General features: G+C 41.2%; 1 protein-coding gene across 4 annotated transcripts in view; it reads left to right on the plus strand.

Annotated features, from left to right (window-relative positions):
• The window catches only part of LYPD6B (LY6/PLAUR domain containing 6B), a 100,134-nt gene that overhangs the window by 12,883 nt on the left and 68,239 nt on the right, over positions 1 to 19,012 (plus strand). The window lies entirely within an intron of this gene.

Genomic DNA, 19,012 nt, shown 5'->3' on the forward strand with positions numbered 1-19,012 from the left:
TTGGTTAAATAATGTGGTTTCAGTATCTTCCCCTAATCATATTGACTTTTTATGAAAGAACTTTTGACACAAAGCTGTGTCTCAGAATGTTTTGACACAAAGGTAGCTGCTGATCTTAATTTGCAATTGTGGATTCATTTCATCTTGTATGCTTTTATGTTATAGGTTTCTTAAGGTTGCCAGCATGAAAGTGCTTCAGATGGCTTTGAGTCCTAATCTTGTGGTTCTGTTCACTGAAGACAAGCAGCAATTTTTTGATTATTTTATTTTCCTATGGATTGCCAATAGGTCTAAATAACCTCCTTAGTTGTACTGGCAGGACCAAGTAAAAAGACAAGGGATGATAAAGAGGGAAGGAAAAAAAGGAAAGAAAGAGAGAAAGAGTGAGGAAATATGAGAAAGAAAGAGAGAAGGGAAAGAGGAGAGAGAGAATTGTCTTGGGAAGGTGATATAGGCCACTAATTACTTTAGAGCTGCAAGCCTCCTGCACAATAATTTATTTGTAAGAAAGGGCCCATCTTCAGAATCCCAAAAGAAAGTATATATGTGGGCCTGTGTGGTTGGTCAGCACCACTTCTCTCCTCCTTAAGTTTAATGATCAAAGGATGGGAAAGCTGTCAGATCCCTTCCTGGATCTTAAGTCAGTCTCTTGTGTGACTGACTTGAGGAGTCACAATGAAAATTTCCCAACATAAAGCAAAGGACATCTGACCAGCAAAGTCTTTGGGAGCTAAAACAGAATGAGAGGCTAGAAAGCATTGATGATGAAAATACTTCTTTCAAAGACAGAAACATCTTAGAAAAGTCCACAGAACCACAGAGTCTTAGACGGCACTCTCAGGTGATCATTTTAGTCTTGTCATTTGTGCTTTATTTATGGAGAAACTGAGACCAGGAGAGGGGAAAAGACATGCCAACACTAACCCAGTATGGGGCTGAGCAAAGCCATGCATCCTGGGTCCATGCTCCCTTTTTTAAAAGAAACAATCATAGGCAAGTCAGGGCTGGTTGCATAGAATCAAATGAAATAGGGCAGACAGAATTTATTTCATTGAATGCTTAAAGAAGAGCCGTGCCTAGAATGAAGTTTATTTTTTTGAGGTTTTGAAAATGTAAATTTTCCGGGGCCATGCCAGATTCCCTGTGTGCAACAAACAGAAGCAGCATTCTAGATGGAACCCAGGGAACCTGGGACAGATTTACAAAGGGTTCATGTACCTTTCATGTACCATGATTTGGTTTCAGTTTGGGCAAAAGGAAAGGGACATAGAAAAGTACATAGGTTAATGACAAGTGGAACATGATTGCTTAGGCCCTTTCTCTAGGGAAGGGGTTAGATGTGGCTCGATTTCTCAATCTCTGGCAGCTCTAGTGGGTGCGGGGCCAAAGCCCAACATTTTGGCTCCCTCTTCTTTTCCGCAGATGGAAGTGAAATGAACTCATTGGCAGCTACACACCGAGAAGGAGAAAGGTTTTGAAGCCTTTTTAGTGCAACTTAGCAAGGAGACGTACTGCTAAAGACTGGGGACAACTTATTTCCATTTTACAGATGTGCAGTTTGTCAACTGTGCTTGGCCCTGCCCCATTAAATTAGCCTTCCACTCTTGGTAGCTTGTTGAATGAATTGCTAGGGCTCTGCTTCATTGCTGCTTGGCAGGCAGTTTAGTAGAACACTTTGGTAGCAAGCACCAACACAGAATTCTGAGACTTAGAATGTTTCAAAGTCTGTCCAAAGCCCTCAGTTTCTGGGAACTGATGCTATTATTTATTTACTTATTTAAATATTTCTTTCTATGGTGCATTTCATTGTAGCAACAGACCAAGAACAATTATGGATTAGGAACTGTAGTGCTTATTTAATTATATTTCAGTTTTGTTTTTACTAGTTTCTAGATCTCCAGTGAATTATGTGGCCCACAGCCTCTCATTTCTATGTGCATCTGGGTTGCTTCCTCTTTAGCCAGACTTAAGATTTAAAGGGTCCCACAGACTCATATTCAGGAAATTGAATATCTTTGACTAGAGCGATTCTAAACTGCAAAGTAGTCTTGGGAAACTGGGCCTCTGTAGTCAGTTTAATGTGGTACTAAGACCCAGGAAAGCTACTAAGGCTTTGTGGTCAGTTTGATGAGGTACTAAGACCCAGGAAGGATACTAAGGCTCTGTGGTCAGTTTAATGAGGTACTAAGACCCAGGAAAGGTACTAAAGCTCTGTGGTTAGTTTAATGAGATACTGAGACCCAGGAAAGTTACTAAGACCCAGTGGTTATCAATAAAACGATACGTTCATTAGTATAGTTTCATTGATAATTAGTGGGTCTTAGTACCTTTCCTTCCTCCCTGTCCTTTGACTTTAGGTGCTGGAAAGGGAGTCAGTGTAGCCAGAGTAAATCTGTTTCACTTCAAGATCATAACTAGGCATTGCTATTGATTTCTCCTCCCTTTGGGACTATCTTAGAGAATAGTTTTGGGAACCATGCAGAGTTGGGCATCTTTCAAGAGTGTCAGAACCACTAAGTCGAAATACATTCACATGTCGGCTTGTAAGGTATAATCCTAGATGTATTACTGCAAGATTAGCAGAACTTCTTGGGGGCACTTGCTTCAGTTGGCTTTGACTTTTTGTAGGGTCCTTTTCTTTGCTAGAATCAGGGAGAAGAGAAGGTTAGAGAATGTTCTTTCTACCTTCATTCAGTGTACTTCGGTGTCAGTATGGAGATACACAGGAGAATGAGTGTGGGCTAAAAGAGTGAAATAAAGAAAATCCATTTAGCAAATATTTATTGAATGCCTGCTTGGTGCTAGATGCTGTAGATACAGCAGTGAACAAGCCATGGTTCCTGTTCTCTGGGGATATGTTATATTGAGGGGAGAGGAAAGACCAACAAGCAATATGTTTCTAGTGGTGGCAAGTGCTATGCGAAAACAAATAAATGAAGGAAGGAAGGTTAGGAGGAAGGAAGAGTAAGCAAAGCAAGCCAGCAGGGAAGGGGGCTGGGGAATGCTGGCAGTATTATTTTATGAAGTGTGGTTCTGAGAAGGGGACGTAGAGCAGAGACCTGAAGAAAGGAGAGAGAGAGAGCCCTGTGTACTTGAGCTGGAGAAGGATCAGGCAGAGGGCTTAGTGGGATGGAGTCAGCTTCTCCCTGTGCTCTTCTCTGCAGTCACATCTTACTACCTTGGCTGCTCCTGATTTACAAGTTGGCTATTCTCATTTTAACCATAGTTTTATGAGGTGGCTGCTATAGAATTATGCCTAGATTGTACTTTATTAAAGCAGTTGTTGTTGTTGTCAAGTACCAAATTCATTATATTTCAATTACATGGAATTCTGATTTTTTAGAAAGCCACAAAAAAGACTCCAGCCTACTAAACTCTTTATCGCTTCTAAGGTATCTGTAGGCCTGGAAAACTATTCCTTGGGGGATGTGAATGGTTACATAAATGTAGACTTGTTTTACTGCCCCTGCAATTCAGATCACTAGAGAGCATTCATCTGAAATAAAAGTAGGTTTGCTTAAGATAGATTTGAATCAATGATATAACTTGAAGTTATGCCAACAACCCCATTCTCTCACAGTATATGATGTGGCAGAGGGAAAAGTTGGTATGGGAGGAGGCGAAGGAATGTAAGAGCTTTGCATTAGCCAAATTTGGAAGCAAGCCAGGATCCATCCTGAGACCACGTAGTCAATCTGGGTTGTCAATCACTGTCTACCAGCCCAGGGCTACTTGATCAAGATCTTTGGAATTGGTGTGCTGGAACAAAGAGTAGTGAGGCATGCAAGGTTAAGAACATGCTATATTCATAAAATAATATTTTGAAACCAAAGTTATTTTAGAATCGTGGGAAATATTTAAAGCAACCATCAACTCTTTGAAGATTACTTGTAGGGCCGGGCGCAGTGGCTTATGCCCGTAATCCCAGCACTTTGGGAGGCTGAGGCAGGTGGATCACTTGAGGTCAGGAGTTCAAGACCAGCCTGGCCAACATGATGAAACCCCATCTCTACTAAAAATACAAAAATTAGCTGAGTGTGGTGATGCACGCCTGTAATCCTAGCTACTTGGGAGGCTGAGATACGAGAATTGCTTGAACCCGGGAGATGGAGGTTGTAGTGAGCCAAGATTGTCCCACTGCTCTCCAGCCTGTGTGACAGAGCAAGACTCTGTCTCAAAAAAAAGAAAAAAGAAAAAAGTGTGTTTTTTTCCAAACTATTTCTATGGAGGTTTAAAATATTTTTAAAGAAAGAATTAAGAAACTTAGAAGTCAATGAGAGATACTTTACTAAGAACCAGAGCTGATATCTTATGTCACATTAAGGGGACATTTTCCTTGATTCTCCCCGCCATCCCTCCCCACCCCAGGCTGGGAGTGATACCCTTTCTTTGTGTTCCCAGAGTATCCCATGAACGCCTAATCACAGTCATCACTACCTGCTAATTCATATCTTTCCATGGCTTTCTGGAGGGCTGACACTGTGTCCTTGAGCTTAAAATTACCAGCAGTTTGCATGGGGGCTGACATGTAATAGGGGCTCCATATATGTTTATTGACTACATAGAAGAATGAATTAGTTATTAAGATTTATATCTTATTCAGAACATTCTGGCAACCAAAGCAAAAAGAAAAATGTATTAGTTTCACAGTTTCATATGCATTTAAGTCTAAACAGAGCATTACTTCAGAAGTTACATTTTTCTCCACTTGGTGGTAAGTGCCTGAAAGTATTTATCTGATGAAACAGTGAGCTTCATAAGAAGCATTATTTTCAATATTTCATAAGCTACCAGTGCCCCGGACTAAATGAAAGAATTACCGTGGCTTTTGGTAGAACCTTACAGCCAGAGGCCAACTCCAGCATCCAGAGATTCCGAGTCTTCATTAGCTTCTTAGCAGATTCACTGTTACAACATCTCATTCCCAGATGGCAATGAGTCACGAGCCATCTTATTTTATGCCACTGGATTTTATTTTCATGATTGCAACTATCTAATAGATATTCTACTGAAAGATTTTACTGTGTTCATAGGCTGAAGCATTAAGTGAAGTGTGTGAATTAAGGAAAAACATCCAATAGAAAACAAATTGTAAGGGTGCTGCAGTTAGTTTAGAAGGATATGGCTCCTCCAAATTCTGCAGAGGCATTTGTCCTTGCTGACTTATAAGCTTTGTGAGAAAATAATTATTTTGTGAAAAAAAATGTGAATACTGGTCAAAGTAAGCTAATGAATATTGGCCTAATTAAAAAATGTTTTTAGGCAGCTTATTCTATGAAGAGGGAACAGTGCTAAGGAGTACAAAGATGTAGTTGCTGAAGGAAAGAAGATTGATTGATTTTTGCTGTGTATATGTGGGCCAAGATAGAGAAAGAGGACAGAGAGGAAAATTAAAAATCCTTTGATCCAGCGACAATAATTCTTCATTTAAATGTTTTGGATGGATGCATTTCCTTTTAAGTTGGATAATAAATTAGTAGAGAAAGGCAGTGAGTAGTTGTGTTCTGAATCCCAAGGCAGTCTAAGGAGAGAGTGAAGGCAGCAGACATTTATTGAGCATCTGCTATTTTCTAGGCATTGTGTAAAGGACTTTAGGTATTGTTTTTCTTTGAACTCATGGTAATCCTGTGAGTCAAAGAGGGGGAACTGGATGAATGAGGTTAATTAAATTGTTAAGATCATGCAGTTAGTGTATATATCAAAGCCATGATTGAATTCACTTAAGTGTGTTCCAAAGCTCAGGCTGTTATTATTTTATTTTTAAGATACTCCAGTGGTTTCCCATTTACAAGTAAGGGACCCACAGGAGCTTCAGAGAGATTGCAAAGGGTTCATTTAAGGGCATATCTGGCTTATCTATGCATAAGAAAATATGTATCTCTGAAATTATATGTATGTCTCTATTTCAAAAACATGTAGGCATTTCAAAATTTACCAATTAAAATTTTATTCAAAAACATTTTGTCTGGAATATAAATTCAACAAGAACAGAGATTTTTGTATACTTTATGTGATACAACTCGTGTGCTTAGAACCATGCTCAGCATAGCAGATGCTCAATAAATATTTGTGCATACAAGAGTGAAACAATCATTATAGTTCTTTAAATATGCCAGGGCTTATTTAATCAAATTTTTGTTCGTAGACATTTAGATTGTTTTCATTTTTTCTTTCATAAACAACACATCTGTACTATAAATAAGTCTCTATACATATATCTTTGCACCTTACAAAGAAATATTCTATTATTTCATTATAATAAATTACTGGAAGTAAACTTGCTGGGTCAAAGGAATATATATTTTAAATTTTAATACAATCTTTCTGGAGCAATCTGGTATGATGTATCAATGCCATTACCTCTAATACCATGAAAATTATCTGTTTCACATCCACCTGGCTGACCTTAAGAGTTAATCTTTTCGCTCTTTATAAAGTATCATTAAATTCCAAAATGCAGAAGGCTTATTGCTTCCTCCAAGTTTCTATTCATCCTGCTTAGAAGCTAGAGTAATATCCTGTGGCTTCTTTCCTCCTGAGTTGAAGGAGTTTGTGTGATGACAATTATTCAATGAAATTACTTTTTTAAAAAACACAAATTATGTTCTCTTTTCTACTCTATGAACTCCTTTTTGAATATATGGATTCAGACTCTTGTCATTGGTAAATATGAACCTAGGGAGGGAAAGGAAGTCTGGAATTAGTTGTACATTATTAGCAGGTGGAATCTGACCACTTGCTGAGAAACAATTTATGTATTGCTGTACTCCATGTGATTTCTTGTTCCAGGCTCAACCAGTTTGAATGAATGTGACTCCATAGTATGTTCATGTTGGCTGTTAAAGATGTAGAGAAGGAGCGACTGACTTTTATCTTTGCCACATAAGCAGGTGCAGATGTGGATGGGAAAATCCATGTGTGACCAACAGATCTTTCCACCTAGCAGATAAAGAAAAGAGCACTGGCCTTTTGCATGGGTTTTCAGCAGAGGAGGTTTTCTTTTTTTAAGTAGACACAGGATCTTGCTCTGTCACCCAGGCTGGAGTGCAGTGGTATGATTATAGCTCACTGTATCATCGAACTCCTGGCCTCAAGCAATCCTGTCACCTCAGGCTCCCAAGTGGCTAAGACTACAGGTATGTGTACCACACTCGGCCCATTTTTAATATTTTTGTAGAGACAGAGCCTTGCTATATTACCCAGGCTAGTCTTGAACTCCTGAACTCCTGGCCTCAAGCAATCCTCCTACCTTGGCCTCCCAAAGTGCTGGCATTACACAGGTATGAGCCACCGCACATGGCCATCAGCAGAGGACTTTAAGAACACACAGAAGCATATGTTCCACATTCTCCAAAACAATTTTGGCAGTGTTATATTTTCTAAAGTAATGTTCCCTTCTGTCTTATGCGCATGAAAACTATGTGAACTGGTATATTCCTCTTGCTGTTTACTAGGAAGTTCAGAACCAAATGTAAATCTTAATAACTAGTTCATTCATTTATTCAATAAGGATACGTGGAAACCCTATGACACGTGGCACCGTGAAGTGCTGGCAGTCCTGAACTCAAGGCCACAGTGTCAGCCTTCCAGCAAGGTGGTTCGAGTTCCAACTTGGGAAGGAATGGTTTATTGCCTCCTGGAGCCCCTACGCTTTGGATGCTTGCCCTGGAAGGGGAGAGCATGGCTTTTCCAATGAAACATAACCCGTTCTCCACTAAGCTTATTAGCAGTAGAAAGGGGGCAGCTCATATTCCTCTCAGGTGTCGTCAAAGGCTGCTGTTGTCCAACAGTGAAGGGCCCTTGGTAGCTTGATTAGCACACAGCCTGGCCTGTGCTGATTTTCAGATGGAGACCATCAGATATAATCTGCCGCTTCATTAGGTTGACACTCTTCCTGCCCCCTCTTGTAATAATGTCACCAGAGCACTTAATAATTTTAGGTAAAGGCTGTAAGCATACACTTCAGAGGCAACCTAGGGTCGGCGGTCACAGATGCTAGCAAGGCAAATCTTTTCTCATTCCGTGCACTGTTTAAAATATAACAAGCAAAGAGGTATCATAATGGGGAAAGTTTAAGTATTAGAGGAGCAGAACTTACAGCAACATAACTACTTTAAAACAAATATCTTATTCAAATTTGCCATGTTTCAAGATCAAGGGGGCCATGGAATAAATTGGATGATTATTATAGACTTAAAGAAGAGAACTTGTTTATCTTAGAGAAGAGAAGGTAGAGAGAGGCCCTTAAGTATTTGAAGATAGGTAATATGGGTCATAGTTTTGAACTCCTCTCCATTTCCCATGAAAATTGGAGACATATAAGTCTTACATTGGTTCAAGAAGGAATTAGGTTAGACTATAAGAAGAACTTCCTAGGGACTGGAAAAGCCCATGGGTGGGAAGAAAAGACTCACCTCTTTTTAAAATTTCTTGCTTCTTTCCTTTTTCGTTGTTGTGTGGGGGTGGATTTTTTTTTCTTTACTGGAACTGAATTCCAGAAGTAATTTATTGGCCTGACACCAGGCTGTGTATAAATTCACAAACGCATATAACCTGCTCCCAGAGGACCAAGTGCATGTGGGAGGGATTGGACAGATTTTTCTATATTTCCTGGGTGACAGGCTGTGGTAGGAAAGGGCTGGGGACCCTGAGTGTTTGGCTTGTAGCCTACACCTAACACCATCTTTTCTCGGTCAGTGCTGGTGACGCCAAGGCAATGAGCAAGCTTGTGGTTCAGTGCTTTGCATGATGTGGGGCTCCGTTAAAGAACCAAAGTGTGGGGAGTGCCTTCAGGGCAGGGCTGCTGGGAAGTGGCAGGGCGAGGAGGCTTCCTTCTGTCCCCATGATTCCCTCACATAGGTTAGTGCTAAGCGAGGTCAGGAGAAGGTAAATGGGAGAAGTCTCATAAAGAGTTGAACTTGTAGGAATCAGGGGTGCCCATTCAGGGCATGGCAACTGAATCCTTGATCCTCGGGGAGTTAGCTAGATCTGACTCACACCTGCTAGACCATGAGAGCCAATGTCCCTCCCACACTCTTAGATTCAAATAATTTCTTTAAGCTCATCCTTGCATTTAGAATGCCAGTACTTTTATAGCATTGGTGTTGTATTCCCCACACTGACTGAAAGAAGGTTTTCCCTCACTTTTATGATTGGGTGACCAAGGAAATAAATGCCTGGTGAATTTCCACAAAATCCAGCATCGTGGCATAAATTCTTTCTCTCCATCCTTGAATTTTCTTTCTCCAGAGAGAAAACTTTTCTCCATTTGTCCCATCTTTGATCGTTAGTTAGGCATAAAAGGAGAGAGGAAGCTGCAGTTTGCAAAAATAAACACTTTAGAAGGGGTTTGGCCAAAACATAAAGAAAACAATGTTTACATTTCCCATCTGCAAATTTTATGATAGAGGCACATATTTGTTTGGTGCCTACTGTGTGCTATAGGTACTGATAGATAACAGTAAAAAAAGTCCCTGTCCTCATGGAACTTACCTTCTAATGTGAGAGGCCAACAAAAATCATCAGGTGGTGGTAAGTGATGAAAAAAGCACTAAAACCAGGTAAGGAAATAGAGATTGATAGGGTAGAATTTTTTTTAGATAAGCTGGTCAGGGCAGGCTTTTGTGACTAAGTGACATTTGGGCAGAGAGCTGAGTGAATGCAGGGAGTAAGCCATGTGACTGTCTGGGGCAGAGCATTCCAGGAAATGGGAACCATGCGTGCAAAGGTCCTGAGGCAGGGCCACAATTGTACTTGGTGCATCCACATGGAGTACAGGGGGGAGAGAAATCAGGGAGGTAGCCTGATTTAAAGTTGTTTGGTGTATCTTTTCATCTTCTGTATTTTTTATATATTTTCTATCATTTTGTTCTGTTATTCTGGAAATGTCATTAGGAATTACATAGCAATGAATCAGATTTGTAAAGCCATTCAACATTTTGCATTCCAAGTGAATTTAATGTGTCCATAGTTTCTGAATTACTGATATATTGAATTTATTTCTGCCATGTTATTTTGTATTTGTTATATGAAATCTTTCTTACTTTTTTTCTTTTTATTTACTGTTAAAAAAATTCCAACCTTCTGTTGGATTATCAAGTTTTCTCTTATTCTTCTTTTACCCCCTGTACCTAATTGGAAGCTGTATTAATTTTAATTTCCCAGGGCAACTATAACAAAGTAATACAAGCTGGATGGCTCAGAACAACAGAAATGTATTGTCTCATAGTCCTGGAGGTTAGAAGTCTGAAATCAAGGTGTCAGCAAGGCCATGCTTCCCCTAAGATCTGTAGAGAAATCTTTCTTCTCCTCTTTCCAGCTTCTGGTGGCTTGCTGGCAGTCTTTGGTGTTCCCTGGTTTGCAGCTGCATAACTCAAGTCTTGTCTGCACAGTGAGTTAGTAGCTGCTGGAGAGAAAATAGTACTAATTTGGAATTCTCACACCTGTACGGTTATAATAGTTAACTGATAACATCGAGACTTGGTCTGCTATCATTTACGTTATGGATTCCTGTATATGCAACCCTGCCCATGCTGCATATTAGAAACTTCTGCTCAGCTTTTAAAAAATACTGGTGTTCTGGCCAACTTCACTTAAGACCAGTTAAATTCGAATCTTGGTCGGTGTGGCTCTGGGCATTGGCATTTATTAAAAGCTCCCCGGGTGATTTCATCGCACAGCCAGGGTGCAGACCCATCGTGGGAAGACAATCTGGACAAATGTGTATTGAGCACCGGCTGAGTGCAGCCAGCCCTGCACTGGGCTTGGGAGGTGCACCCGAAGAAGACCCATGGAGCAGCCATCTTGCTTTTTCCAGCAACGGGAAAAAACATTTATTGAGGGTCTTACACCAGGGGCTCAGTTAATATTTGTTAATGGGTTGATTGAATCGCAGATCACTGATAAGAGACCTGGGATATGAGTGAAAGAAGTGTTGAGTGAGAAGGGAATTGGAGAGTGCCAGCCAAGTATTAAACTAGGGAAACAGGACAGGAGATACCACATCCTTAAAATGCAAACCTTGTTTTTGCCACTTTCTTTTGTGTGTGTTGTATATAATGCTTATCAACCTCTCCCCCCATAGACAACTTTTTCTTATCTTCTGTCTTTAAAAAAAAAAAGTTTTAATTTTAGAGACAGGGTCTCACTATTTTGCCCAGGCTGGCCTTGAACTCCTGGGCTCAAGTGATCCTCCCATCTTAGCCCCGTGAGCAGCTGGGACTACAAGTGCATGCCACTACACCCGGTTTCCTGCCCTCTTGAACTAAGTATTTTTTTAATCGACTTTTTCCTTCTTCATCTGATTACAAGCTACATATCTTAATTGTATTCTTTAGGGAGTAACCTTCGTTTTAGAAATTAATAAACTTTTACTTTAGAATAGTTATAGATGTATGGAAAAGTTGAAAAGATAGTACAAAGAGTTCACATATACCCCACACTCAGTTTCTGTTATTATTCACATCTTACATCAGTTTGGCACATTTTTTACAATTAATGAGCCGATAATTATACATTATTATTAGTGAACATGCATAATCATTCAGATTTCCTTAGTTCTTTTACTTTTGTCTATTATCTCTCTGACGATCCCATCTATGATATTACATGTATGCACTACACTTTTAAAAATATGCATAAATCCATTTATTTCCCAGCAAAGTTTAACTTAATTGGCAGCTTTCTATTTGTGTAAGATGAGACCATTAACACACTCTGATTCCCCTTTGTTTTTCCATCTCAACTTCTTGGCTCGTTGTATGTGAATTTTGGTTCCAACTCTTTTTTTAGGACAATGAGTTTATGATCTGGGCAGGGACCTTCGGTGAGAAATGGCAGTTCTTCTTGGTCTTCCTATGCTGAGGATGTGAGAGAAAACTACAGGTCTACACCATGTTTTGACTATACCATTTGAAAAGTTTAGAAATTTGTGTTCTAACATTGCAACATGTGATGCAAAAAAAAAAAAAAAAAAAAAAAAAAATCACACTACCGTCACCCTAAAACAATGACAAGGGAAATTAGCTATGGGTGACAATAACTTGTCTTACCAATCTCAGCAGATCTCTCCTTCCAATTGTCTCTTCTGAGGAGCATAAAGACAGAATCATCACGCGATGCAGTAAATAACCCCCACAGAGTTTAATTGTTTTTAAATTGCAATTATAACTAATTAAATGCTAAGATGTGAACAGCTGCACAAGAATATTTAACAGATTTCTTGGCATCATCCCCACTTTTAATATTACTTTTAAAAGGCTAGCTATGGAAATAAGTAGTGAGTGGCTATTTTATGCTTTTCACATCAGAAACTGATAAAACAACCTGAAAATTGGAAAGGAAAGATTCTGTGGTTTTTCTAAGTCTCTCAAGCCAGTGGACAGCCACAGCACTCAGCGTAATTGGGTAAGTGTGGTCAGCAAGTCCTGAGAGATGAGATGAGATCAGTTCAAACTGCATGATAAGGGAGGTCTTTGTGGTGGATTCTTTCATCTAACATACATATATTAAGCTTTGACTGTGTACTCATCACTGTGTTAGAACTGGGGTCCCAGAGCGAAATAAATGATGACTTCTGCCTCAGAGGAGCTTGTAGTATGATGGCGGAGATAGTCTGGTTCATCAGTGGCTTCAGCTTAATGCAGAGGATGGCAAACTATGGCCTGAAGCCAGCCTGCCAGTTTCTGTATGGCCTACGAGCTCAGAATGATTTGTATGAAGAAGAAAGAAAACAAGAATGGGGGTGGGGTCTTTGGGCACTGACTTTTTTGGCATTTCTGTCCAAAGTGGAGCCTTTATCTGGCCCTTTAGTTGAAAGACTAGTTTTTTGTTTGTTTGTTTGTTTGTTTTTGTTTGTTTGTTTGTTTTCAAGACAGAGTCTCCCCCTGTCACCCAGGTTGGAGTGCAGTGGCGTGATCTTGGCTCACTGCACTTTCCACCTCCCAGGTTCAAGCAATTCTCCTGCCTTAGCCTCCCAAATAGCTGGGATTACAGGCACCTGCCACCACGCCTGGCTAATTTTTGTATTTTTAGTACAGACGAGGTTTCACCATGTTGGCCCTACTGGTTTTGAACTCCTGGGCTCAAGCGATCTGCCCGCCTCGGCCTCCCAAAGTGCTGGGGTTACAAGCATGAGCCATGGCGCCCAGCCAAGACTAGTAGTATTTTATAAGTAAGAATCACAGCATACTCGTAAGGCTAGGACAGCAAAACCTTACTGGGGAAATCAGAGAAGTCACCCCCAGAAGAGGAGATACTATAGGAACAAACATTTAATGGCTTTTCCACTTGATGTGCCTTCAAATACACCAACTTTCACATCTTCCACCCCGATTTGTATTGAATTTGTTCTTTCCACTGTTCCCTATGAAACGTGGTGTCAACTGCTCTACTTGTCACTGCCCATTGATTGTGTTCCTTACTATGAAATCTACGGATGGGGCTTCAGAGGTCCTGAGAACCCCCTAAACTGAGAGTGTACAGATGCATATGTGCATTTTTTCTGGGAAGAGGGGTTCATAGCCTCCGTCAGATTCTTTAAGTGGTCCGTCATTTGAAAATGTTGAGAAATGCAGTTTTAAATTAGGCTTCTTGGAATTAAAATCAGTACCACTGATGGAGGGTTCTGACTAGAGCAGATTCAAGCAGAGGGATTATGAGTTTCTTTCTGTTAGTCCAGCTCAAGTTTCCAATAGCTTCATCCATTCACAGCATATTTAGAGAGAAACCCTTCTCAAACTACTGGATTGTGTGCTTGGACGATACATGCAGTTGCGCTCTTGAGGGGACCTGGGTTATTAGAGGATATTTGCCTGGATGCTCAAGAGAGCAGAGTCTGAGAAAAAGATTGAGATGCTAACAATTTACTTGGAAGACACAAGCCCAGGGGGTGAGAGTGAGGGAAAACAGAAGTGAGACAGGGGAATATACAATGAGCACACTGGGATGCTTTATTGTGCTGACTGATGCCTTCCGGCAAGCCTGAAGAACCACATCTGTCTCTTCCGCAACTAATGCAGGAGGGTCACAAGGAAGGGCCACATGTTGAAAGAGCCCATAGAAGAGAGAAAGAGGGGTGGATGGATCTGCCAGCCTCCCTCCTTTCTCCCTTTTAACATCAGCAAATTTTGTCCCATGAGCAGCTAATACTACTTCACTTGAAGCTGGCATCCTCCACCCCTCAGAGACTTCTCAGGAAGCTCCGTGGTGTGGTGTTCTGGTCAATGCAAAACAGAGTGGTGACCCAGTGAAAGGAGGGTGCCAATCAAAAGAAAGAAAAATAAAAGCAATGCTTTAAGGAATCTGGGAAGGTGCACAAGGTTTGTTCCTCGTAGCAGGGGAGGCAGCAGACCTCTGAAGAAACAACAGGCAACAGGTGGGAGAAAGGAACTTCTGGGCAGAGGAAACATGTGACCGGAGGTGAAAACTGGAGAAGATAAGGTGTGCAAACTAGGGCAGGGAAGAAGACAGTTCTGCTGAGATAGCGTATTCATGCTTCCATTTGCATGTCCATCTGATATTCATTAAGCCTCTATTCTGTGCCGATGTCAATATGAGTGAACAAAAACAGAAATGGTCCTACCCTTGCAGAGCTTACAGTGCAAGAGACAGATATTAATCATGTAATTATACAAGCACGTGCAAAATTGCAATGACATGGCGTGCTCATGGGAGAATGAAGAGTGGACTGTTCTGTGAACCTTTATTAGGTGGAGTTAATCATGGTGAGAGAGGCCAGGCTCTTCAGGCTGAGTGGTACATGCACTGAGATTGAAAGGAAGACTAAGAGTTAATAGCAAGTGAAAGGGAGGAAGGGGCACTGTAGGGGGGGATGACATATCCAGAGGCTCTGCGGAAGGATGGAGCATGGCAAATATGAACCTCAGAAAGAAGACCGTGTGGTCAGAGCCAACAGAGGATGAGGGAGAATGGCAGGATGGGAGGTAGGCAGCAGGGCTGGGCCACGCCAGGCTGTGTGAAAGGAGTTTGCATTTGTCTGAGGAGCAGTGGGAGCCTTTGGATGCATTTATGTAGATAAGTATTATAATCAGGTTAGGGGTCATTTGGGAAGGCCCAGTAAAGAGAACCCCTAGATATTAAAGACCCTCTCAGTTTAGACAGTCTTGGCCAAATTATGGCTATTGGGGGCCACTCCTCGGAGACCCCAAATATTAACAACCCCAAGGATGTGTGAAGGAAAAGCAACTCCAGGAAAATTCCGATAGTAACAAACAATAGGCATTGGAGACTTTAGGGCTGGTAGCTGTGGAATTAGAAGACCCTTGTGCTTACCTGCCGGAACATATTTCAAACACTGTAGAATCTTCTATAAATTATTATTATTTTTTGTTTCTTCACAACACTGTCAGGTAGGGCACAAGAAACTCGAGGTGCACACATGGAAAGTTCTAGAATTGAATCACGAATACGAGCGCCCTCCTGAGGCCTCATCCCTCCAGTGGGATTGCTGGGGATGGTCAGGTGAAGGGCTCCTCCCACACGGTCTGAGACTCCAGGGCGGAGAAGCACAATCCCAGCTTCTCAGCGGTTCCCAGAGCATTGACTCAGATTCTCTTTGAGCCTTGCTTTGCCCAAGGCCCTGATGCTTACTCTGCTTCCGGGGGGCTTTGGGGTAGTTGTGTGGCCCCAAACTCTATATGTTCAAAAGAAAACAAAAACAAAACAAAAAACGAAGCAGAAACCCATGGTGAAGCAATTTGAGAAGGAAGAGCTATTATCAATCCAACTACTAATTTACCTTTAACTTGTGATAAAGAGGGTAACCCAAGTCATTAATCCAGAGGAGGGTATCTCTGAAGGACAGGCTTTTCTGCCTCTTGAAAAGCTTTGAGAGGAATTTAAATGAATTCTTATCTGATAGGGATTTATTTGTGTATTGTGACTACCTCCAGTCAGATCATACTGTGTGATGCTTTGTTTGAGGGTTTGTTTGTTTGTGTGTGTGTTTTTTTTTGTTTTTTTTTTTTTGAGACAGGGCGTTGCTCTGTCACACAGGCTGGAGTGCAGTGGCACAGTCTCAGTTCACTGCAGCCTCTACCTTCCAGGTTCAAGTGATTCTCCCCCTGCAGCCTCCGGAGTAGCTGGGATTACAGACGAGCGCCACCACGCCCGGCCAATTTTTGTATTTTTAGTAGAGACGGGGTTTCACCATGTTGGCCAGGCTGGTCTTGAACTCCTGACCACAGGTGATCCACTCATCTTGGCCTCCCAAAGTGCTGGGATTATAGGTGTGAGCCACCGTGCCCAGCCTTGTGTGATGCTTTGGTGTGACTATAAGAAGCTTCAAGATTGAGTAGAGCAGGCTTGGCTGATTGGCTGATTGCAAATTTATGCACATGGGCCTGTGTGTGTGTGTGTGTGTGTGGTGTTTTGAGTGTGTTTGTGTGTGTGTGTGTGTATAGTCATGTGTTCTGAGCTATGGGTAGTTTCCATTCTTCTTCTGTTTTCAGGATATTTCAAGATGGCTGAAGGAACAAATTTCTCTTGACCCATTTGCCTGTCGATTCAGTACACAATCAGGCAAAGGAAATATCTCTGTGCAATATTCCAGTGCCTCCTGTTCTACGGAATGCCCTGCATTTTCCTTTCTGAATTTAGCAGCTGCATGTGAAAATTGATTTAACATGTCAAATTTTGGATATTTCTTCTAAAAGCTTTTAGGTGAACCGTTGCTTAGTAATTCTAAACTGTGTTACATCTTCCCAGGAAAAAGAAATGCAGGACTTCACAGTTGGATTTGGACAAATTGGAGGCTTTTAGGAAAGTCATAAAAGTGATTAAGGGCTGGAGGGAGTGACTGAAAAGAGATTAAAGGAGTGAAATTCGGATCTTTGCCAAACTACAGATGTTGGGGGAGCAGAGGGCAAAACACTTAGAAGATGATAAAATGTTGGGGAAGGAAGAGGGGCTGTTTCAAGGCTCTTAACCTCTTTTTGGCTCATGGACCTTTTGCAAATTCATAATAGCTCTGAACCATCACCTTAGAGGGATGTCCAGGCTCAAACATTTTTGGCCTGTCTCTTTTCTCACTCTAGTTTCCAGACATGTGGTGTTATCCTGTAAGTCAGAAATGGCCAGCCCTTTTGCTTTTTCAGTAGAAGTTAGAAATATAGACTTTAGTGTGAATTTTTCCATTTAAAAAACTGTGCTGGCCAAATTAAACCCCTCTCTGTGCCCTCTAGATTGCCAGTTTGCCTCCTCTTGTTTAGGGCAGTGCTGAAGAAGGCTGGATGCAATGGCTCACAGGTGTGACAAGAGCACTTGGCTGACCGCAAAGAGTAGGATTATGGAACAGTGGACGAACAAGTGTTTTACAGACTTCTAATGCCTGCAGTCTTATTGAGCAAACAGTAGCTGCAACACTGAATCAAATACATATCTGGAAATGATGCTAAGTGCTGTGAAGAGGTGGCGAGTGCTGTGTACGAGGGAGAGTACCCAGGGAACTAACCGAAGCAAAAGGGGGCATGGAAAGACCTCTAAGAAAGCAGCTAACCTGAAATCTGAAGGATACATTGACAAGGGGTGCAGGGAGGAAGAACATTCCAGGCATTTGGAGTTACGCAAGAATGACCAGAGGTCTATTAGGTTGATGAAAAAGTAATTGCAGTTTTCACCATTAAAAGTAATGGCAAAACTGCAATTACTTTTGCATCAACCTAATAGAAAGAACTTGAACATTTATGTGTCTTCACATGTTATTTTCTTCATTTACAGGTAAAAACAGAGCCCAAACCAAGAAACTAAGCTCTCTAGAAAGATTTCCAAGAGTTAATTTTGTGTGTGATTTTGTATGCTATTTTTCTTTCATTCATAGTTTATTGAGCATAAATTAGTCTCCTCCTGTACTCAAATCCTACACACACACACATGCACACCCCTATGTCCTGTCTGCATAGTAATTGCTGTCCCTATTCATCTTAGCTGATTTTTCCAACATTCAACTTACATTTTTAAAATAACTACTGAATGCAAATCGCCTGTAAAAGGTACAAAGGAAGTACCTGCCTTTGAGGAATTTATATTCCAAGCAGCCAGGGAAGACGTCTGCACAAGAAACAAGAATGTATCACATGCATCATGAAGCCAACACACAAAACCAAAAGTGAGTGTCAAGCACTGCAGGCTTTAGTCAATGGCTATGGAATTGGACAAGTGGGAATGTAGCTCACAAACCAGCTTCCTGGTTGCTAAGAACTGGGAAGTTACAGACATAGGGCATCTTTAATGAAGGGGCTGGGCGTTAAGGACAATGGGAGGCATATTCATGCTTTTGCTTGGAAAGGGATAAAGATTTTCTAGGAATCAGAGTTTCCTTTATTTTATCCTTTCTTGGTCTCATGCAGTCATTGTCATGGTAATTGTCAACTGTCTTGGCACTGGTGGGAGTGTCATTCGGTATGGAAATTGGATTATAATGAAGCTAGAGGTTCTTCAGCGGTTGAGTAAGCTGCCTAAGAAGGAACTTCTGACCACAGACATCCTGTTTCCTAAAAATAAGCAGGGTTAAAGCTCAGTAGGAATTTAGCTATGTTGCATAAACATTGCATTGGGCAACAAAAGTGGGGTAGGGGTCCAGCTAAGTCATTCTGGGCATTGCAGTGGGTATTTCTATATTCTGCCATGAGGCTTATGGCAAGTGCTCTAAGGAAGCACTAAGTCCCCTAGTGGAGCAGTAAGTACCCTAAGGAAGGAGAAAACAAGAATCCCTAATCTGTCAAGCATGCTGTTAAATTTTAAAAGGAGGAATCCAGTGTGGTTGATAAAAGCTGAACAGGGTCTTATAGGTGAGTTGTTTTGAGCTGGGCTTTTCTGTGTAAGATATTAACAAGGAACATGGGGGTGCTTCTTGAATTAATGAATAAATCCCAGGCAGAGTTCTCTAAGACTTGGAGGCTCTATTTAAAGACAGTTAGTAATCTGTTTTGACCAGGGCTTGGACCAAATGGAGGACGGCAGTGGAAAATAAGCTTGGGAGAGGGATTTGGGACCC

This window comes from Pongo abelii, chromosome 11 (assembly GCF_028885655.2).
Source record: "Pongo abelii isolate AG06213 chromosome 11, NHGRI_mPonAbe1-v2.0_pri, whole genome shotgun sequence".
NCBI classification, from domain to species: Eukaryota; Metazoa; Chordata; class Mammalia; order Primates; family Hominidae; genus Pongo; species Pongo abelii.